This window comes from Diaphorina citri, unplaced genomic scaffold (assembly GCF_000475195.1).
Source record: "Diaphorina citri unplaced genomic scaffold, Diaci psyllid genome assembly version 1.1 scaffold1679, whole genome shotgun sequence".
NCBI lineage: Eukaryota > Metazoa > Arthropoda > Insecta > Hemiptera > Psyllidae > Diaphorina > Diaphorina citri.
In genome coordinates, this window is record NW_007379105.1 from 72,951 (window position 1) to 80,517 (window position 7,567).

A 7,567-nucleotide genomic window follows, 5' to 3' on the forward strand; every position below is an offset into this window, starting at 1 on the left:
TCTGCCCCGGGTGGGAATGGAACCCGCGGCCTGGCGCTACCCTGCAACCTGCAAGCTACTCGTAACTATGTTGACCAGTGACCACGGTACAAAAGATTACGTGGGTACGCCCATTAAACACCTGTAGTGCTAAGCACATTGCATAACTCAAATAGTCAGGCGTTCATAAAAAATGGAATTTCTATTTTCCTTATCTTTCCGGTAGTTCCCAATGGACCACTAATGTTAAGCAACTTTGTGCGTGGTTGGTATCCACATAGGTGGACAAGAGTGCAATCGAAAAAAAACAGTGCAGTTCAACAAGAGTGTAGTTGTTCAATTTCAGTGAACTGTAGAAGGTCACTTAGAGAAAAAAGCCCCTGAAGGTTCGATTCCAGTTCTCGTCACAATTATTGTTACAGGTGTTTTCTTTACAGACTAATCTAGTTTATCATTTTATCTTCTTATCCTCATTTTGTATAACTTTCCTTTCAATTTACTAGTTTTCTCCCTTCTCTGTCTCTATACTTATCTCTGTTTCTCTCTCCCCTCTCTAATCTACTTTCTCTTTAATCATTTCTCTACCACTCTAACCTAGGTACCTACTGCCTATCTTCTCTCTTCTTCTTTTTTATTTAACTTATATTTTTCTCTCTATCTCTGTCTCTCTTTTTCTTTAATTTTTTTTCCTCATTCTCTCCTTTTCTTTCTTAGCTCAAATGTCTAGAGCTAGAGAGAGAGAGAGAGAAAAGAGAGTTAGAGAGAGAGAGGAGGGATGGAGAGCAAGAGAGAAAGAGAGAGAGCTAATCGATAGTTAGGTAGTTAAATAGAATAAAATAAATGTCTATAGTTCTATACTCTATGAGTCTATGAGATGTGCATAATAATGCATTGAAGTAAATATACATACAGGGTGTTAAAAATGTCTTGTACAGGGTTGGGTTTCTCCAGAACCACTTAGAGTTAAGGGGAAAAATATATATATATACAAGCCTCTCTCTCTCTCTCTCTCTCTCTCTCTCTCTCTCTCTCTCTCTCTCTCTCTCTCTCTCTCTCTCTCTCTAACTTTCTTTCTTCTCTAATCTATTATCTCTTCTTTCTTCTTTTCTTACCTACTTCTCCATTCTATCTCCCTTTTACTCTCTGCAATTCTCTCTTTCTCTCTCCCTCTCTTTCTCTCTCTATCCCTTCTCTCTCTCCCTTTCCCTCTTCAACTTCCTTTCTCTCTCTTTCTCCTCTCTTTCTCCTCTCGATAATTGAAACAGGGAAAACACTCGTTCATAGCCAAACTGCCGTTGAAAACGGGCAAAGGGAGATTAGTATAGGTAAGAAATAAAATAAATAATTAAATAAGTTTGTAAATAAATAACTAAATAAACAAACAATAAAATAAGTAGGTACCTACATAAATAAACAAACAAATAAAATAAACAAACAGGTGAACAAATAATTTATTGTAGGTAGGTACTTACAGGAACAGGAAAACAACTATAACATTACCCATAAAACATATAGATAGGTACCAATAAAACCTATAGTTATTAGATACCTAACAATAAGTATAATTATTATTATGCCCATTACAATAGAATAAAGTTAACGCTTTTAAGTATTATTAGTTTATTTAATAATTTTAATACTATTTTCGCCCATTAATAACAAAACGTAACATAGTAAAATTATTAAAATAAATAAATTTCGTCGAGTTTTTACTCCCTCATTTGATTATTGAGTGTTAGGAGTGAAGATTTATAGAACACTGGAGTGAACAATGTGCTATCAACACCTTGGAAAATGTAAGTATAAACACGATTGGCTTCTTCTTCTTCTTCTTCTTGTTCTTCTTCTTCTTCTTCTTCTTCTTTCTTCTCCTTCTTCTTCTTCTTCTTCTTCTTCCTTCTTCTCCCTCTTCTTCTTCTTCTTCTTTTAAGTGACAGGGTTCTTCTGGAGGAGCTCTTCCACCCAACTATCACTGATTTTTCTTTCACAATGAGTCTTTAAGATCTAGGTAGGTACTTTTTTCACCCAGGGAGGAATATTGAAATATTAATATTCCTACGTAGAATTTGTAATTGTAATTTGTAATTTTTATTTGACATTTTAAGTACCTACCTATACATATTTTTCATATAGGTTAAATGAACGGAACCTTTGAGTTTGAGTTTTGGTTGTTCAATAACATGTCTCCAAACATACTTACATAGAAAGTCAAATTAGGACTAGAAGAAAAAAATACGTAAAGGGTAATAGAAAGTAAAAATTGTACTGATTGCAATACTTTCTCATCACGAGTACCTATAACTCCGCTATATGTACATTAGATCATTAGAAAGTACATAACAAACCTACAGACAGAACAAACTGTCGAAATTTTGGAACAAACTCTCAAAGGAAGAAGCCAAACCCTTTAGTTAGATAGAAAATAAGGAAGAGAGAGATAGAGTTAGATTTTCACAAGCATGTTTTCATAAACAACAACTAGGTATGTGGGAGTGGGAGAGAGAGAGAAGACAAATATTATTCGAAAAGTTTGAGAGGGATTTTTCGCCAGTCATGTTGTCTCCATACCTTTATCTCTCTCTCTCTCTCCCTCTCTCTCTCTCTCTCCCCCCTCTCTCTCTCTCCCTCCCTCTTCTCTACTCTCTCTCTCATTCTACAACTCAATCTCTCTCTCTCCCCCCTCTCTCTCTCTCCCTCCCTCTTCTCTACTCTCTCTCTCATTCTACAACTCAATCTCTCTCTCTCCCCCCTCTCTCTCTCTCCCTCCCTCTTCTCTACTCTCTCTCTCATTCTACAACTCAATCTCTCTCTCTCCCCCCTCTCTCTCTCTCCCTCCTCCGTGTGTGTGTGTGTCTGTCTGTAAACAAAATATCTCGAGAACGGTAAGAGCTAGCGACTTGAAATTTGGTATGTAGCTGTCAAATGTGACAAGGATGCGACACGAAGCTTTTGGTTGAAATCGGTGTATTGGTTGGCGGCATTTTACCGCTTTTTGGCGGTTTTCGGTCTAGTTTAACAATATCTCGGGAACGGTATGAGCTAGAGACTTGGACTTGAAATTTGGTATTTAGTTCACAAATGTGACAAGGATGCAACAGAAAACGTTGAGTTGAGATAGGTGCTGCGCTTGGCGATTATTTTGACCTGCTTTTGACGGATTTCGACCTTTTGGCGGTTTTCAGCTATACCGACTAAACGGTTAGAGATAGGTAAAAGTTTTAGGGTAAAATAATACTCAAATAAGCATCATTCAATAGGATAAGGAAAGTCGTGTGATGTTCACACCAGATTTTTTACATTTAGCTAAATCAAAATTTTGAAGGTGTACCTTCAAAATCAAGCCCCCCCAAAAATTTAGGCAAGAACCGCCTATGGACATTACAGTTAAAATACCAACTCCAACTGCCGATGCCGATTATATATATGCGGGACTATTTCATATTACTTTAATGAGTTCAGAACTTGAGATGGCCGTAGGTGACCGTAGCGTAACTTACCGTATCGTACCGCATCTGACTATACTTGACTGTACCTAATCGTATCTGACTGTTCCGTAGTCCGTACCGTATCGTACTTGACCATTCCTGACTATGTCGTATCGTACTATTCTCGAAGTTTCATCAAAATCGGTTCAGTCGTTTCGTCTGTGCGTTGGTTATGAATGAATGTATGAGTCAGGGTTTACTCTTTTATAAATATAGATATAGTAACAGAGACGGACACCAAAGTCGGAAATTATGGGGGATAAATACCAATGTTTATTGTAAAATTCCGACTATGGCCTTTCCTTGATTTTGAAACCGGTCTTACTGTTAACACATATCAAAAGCCTTAAAGAACTTAGTGCCTAATTTTTACCACTGTACTAAGTTTTTTAAGACCTTTGATACATATGTTTGAGGGCTCAATCCGCGATATTCAGGGCTTAAGTTATGGCTCTTCTAGGTTTTAATCTCTCTTATGTAATCATTTCTCTACCACTCTAACCTAGGTACCTACTGCCTATCTTCTCTCTTCTTCTTTTTTATTTAACTTATATTTCTCTCTCTATCTCTGTCTCTCTTTTTCTTTTATTTTTTTCCTCATTCTCTCCTTTTCTTTCTCAGCTCAAATGTCTAGAGCTAGAGAGAGAGAGAGAGAGGAGGGATGGAGAGCAAGAGAGAGAGAGAGAGCTAATCGATAGTTAGGTAGTTACCTACATAGAATAAAATAATAATTTGGTTGATGGAGCTGTTGGAGCTCTCTTCTTTGATGATTTTCCTTCAACTATACAGAGTGTTTCAAAAACTAAAATTACCCTTGGTCGGGAACACCCTGTATACAAGGTATTAAAAAAGAGAGCTATAGGTAGGTACATAATCATGTTATGTATAACTTTCCTGCTAATAATTGAAATTTAGAACTCTTGCTTTAACTTTAAACTTTCTTCCGAACAAGATAGAAAAAAAAGATGGAGTTTTTTATATCCTTTTCTTCTCTTTCTTTCTTTTTTAGCCTTCTTCATTTTTCTTTTTCTTCTTCATTTTTCTTCTTCTTTATTTTTCTTCTTCTTCATTTTTCTTTTTCTTCTTCTTTATTTTTCCTCTTCTTCTTCTTCTTCTTCTTCTTCTTCTTCTTCTTCTTCTTCTTCTTCTTCTTCTTCTTCTTCTTCTTCTTCTTGAGAAGAAACTTAGTAATAAGCGGATTATTGAATTCGGTTTAGTTCAAGGTGGGATCAATTTTTCTTCTTCTTCATTTTCTTCTTCTTCTTCTTCTTCTTCTTCTTCTTCTTCTTCTTCTTCTTCCGTCTTTTAACCTTCTTATTCTTAATCTGCTTTCTTCTTCTGTTCTTTCTTTTTTCGATATTTTCCTCTTTTTCTTCTCATCCTCCTATTAATACTTATAGGGTACTTCTGCTTTTCGTCTACACCTTTTCCGTCTCTTCTTCTTCTTCTTTTATTACTTCTCCTTTTTCTTCTTTTCAATCTTATATTTCCTCTTCTTCCCCTCCTCCTCTTCAATCACCCTCACCATTCACCTCCATTTTATAGGAGGGCGTTGGGGCCTGGAATTAGTCTATTAGATTGGATTCGGTTTGGAATAGGTCAATAAGTACCTCCCTACTTATTTGGGAAGCGAATAATCTACGGAAGGGGTATTGTTTTACAATTTACACGAACGAGTAGGTATTATCAAACTTTCTTGACTTGGCGGGGCGGAGCGCTACCGCGCTGCTTAATTACATAGTGTTAATTTTACAGTTTTTTCCCCTTTTACAAACTGGTAGGTACCTCAATGTCCTCGATGGTTTTATTTTTCCTGAAATCTCTTGTTTTCAGAATTCCCCACGGATCGAGCGGTGCGCCTTGTTTGATGGCAGCATTTACCGGTAGCGGTAGTGGTCCGTCCCGACAAAGATCTCTCAAGGATAAACTGAGAGAAGGAATAGCGAGTAGTCTCTCCTGGCAGTAAGTACTTGGCGTTTCCTTTTGCTCTCCTGCATGGGTTTATTTGCCTTTTTTTATGCTGAACATTTTTTTTTTCTTCTTGTTTTAAGAGGTTTGATAGAAGGAACTGCAACTGCTAAGGTCTTATCGTCCCGAAAGCGAAGAGAGAAGGAAAACAGGATAGGACTCAAGGATAAACTGAGAGAAGGAATAGCGAGTAGTCTCTCCTGGCAGTAAGTACTTGGCGTTTCCTTTTGCTCTCCTGCATGGGTTTTTCGGCCCCTTTTTATGCTGAACGATTTTTTTTTCTTCTTGTTTTATTAAGAGGTTTGATAGAAGGAACTGTAACTGTTAAGTTCTTATCGTCCCGAAAGCGAAGAGAGAAGGAAAACAGGATAGGAGAAAGCCAGCCGTTCCGAGAACGAACCTTATCCGTTCCGGAATCGAACCCGTGACCTAGCACTTACAAGCCAGACGCGCTACCCTCTAAGCCTAAGCTGACTAGGCAGGCTATCCTAAACAGATAAGGTTCGTTCTCGGAACGGTTAGATTTCTCCTATCCTGTCTTCCTTCTCTCTTCGCTTTCGGGACGTTAAGACCCTTACAGCTCCCCCTTATAAGAAGAAGAAGAAGAAGAAGAAGAAGAAGAAGAAGAAGAAGAAGAAGAAGAAGAAGAAGAAGGAGCAGAAGGAGAAAACGGGTGTACAGAAAATCCGAGAATCATCAATGAGAAACCTCATCTTCATTCTCCAAAAGAAAGTGACTTTTTGGTGTGATGTTGGAAATTTTGGTGTTTGAGTACCTATTTTTGTCTTTCTTTTTTTATCATTTTTTTTCTTCCATTTAGAGTACTTCTTCTTCTTCTTCTTCTTCTTCTTCTTCTTCTTCTTCTTCTTCTTCTTCTTCTTCTTCTTCTTCTTCTTCTTCTTTCTTTATTTTTTTATTTTTGTAGTACATTACCTACACCGACCTATTTATTCTTTCTTCATCTTGTCTATTCTCATTATTTTCGTCACGTCACATCATGTTTTCGTCACGCTCTCGCTCTCCTTCTTCTTCTTCTTCTTCTTCTTGTTTTCGTCTTTTCCACCCTCCTCTGTCTCGCTCACTTGTCATATTCTGGTAATGTCATTGTCATGTTGCTATTTTGTCAATCTTCTCTCTCTCTCTCTCTCTCTCCCCATCTCGCTCTCTCTCTCTCTCACCTCTGTTTTTCTGTCACCTTTAATGCCCTTTTTCACTTTTTTGCTGTTTGCCTCATTCTCTCTTCTCTCTTCTTTTTACTTTCCTTATCCTATTTCTCATTAATAAATCTGAAGAAAAAACAGTTGATTTTTAAAAATTGAGTGTTTTTTTTTCTTCCAAAAATTGCAGGGTGAGGGCTAGGGGAGGGGAGGTTAAAAAAGCTGCTTGTCCCGTATTTTCATCCAAAATCCCGTTTTTTTTTACGTTTTAGGTCCCTTGTCCCGTTTTGGGCTGAAAATGATCTGGCAACCCTATTGAGTACCTATATATTTTTGTCTTTTTTTGTCTCTTTCTCTCCCTTTCTCTTTTTTCTCTTTCATATTCAAAGTTTAAAAAAAAAAAAAAAAAAATGCATGGATTTTTTAAATGACGTTGAATTTTTTCTACTGGGTTTCATTTTTTTTCTCTCTCTCCTCTCTCTGTTCCTCCTTCCCTCTCTCTCTCTCTCTCTTTTATGTATCCCATTTCAGCCTAGCTCTAAAGCTTCTATTATAAAAATTCATAAAATGTTGTAGTTCCCTCTCTCTCTTTCCCTCTTCCTCAGTCAGCGCGCTCTCTCTCTCTCTCTCTCTCTAGCGCTCTTTAAAATGCTACCTATGTATATTACAAGTACGTACATAGTAGTATTGTCTCTTTCTTCTTCCTGATTTAATTAAATGAAATTGGAGTCACTTTGTTTTTGTTCTCCTCCTCCTCCTCCTCCTTCTCCTTCTCCTCCTTCTTCCTCTTTCGCGTATTCTTCTTCTGTTTTGAGTCGAATTACATCATTTTTTTTTTTTTTTTTTTTTTTTTTTTTCATAATTAGGTTAATGATTATTCTCGATTAAGGTCCGGGGGTTGCGGGAGGATAGTTTGAATTTTTACTTTAGCGGTTGTTTTACAATAGTTTTCTTTGTTTAAGTTTAGACCGGCAGCTC

General features: G+C 37.1%; 1 long non-coding RNA gene across 1 annotated transcript; it reads left to right on the forward strand.

Annotated features, from left to right (window-relative positions):
• Nucleotides 1-1,572: 1,572 nt before the first annotated feature.
• Nucleotides 1,573-5,336, forward strand: LOC113470587. The gene is made up of 2 exons (XR_003393593.1): nucleotides 1,573-1,775; nucleotides 5,298-5,336. It is a non-coding gene; the product is annotated as an uncharacterized LOC113470587 (long non-coding RNA).
• The last annotated feature ends 2,231 nt before the right edge of the window (nucleotides 5,337-7,567 follow it).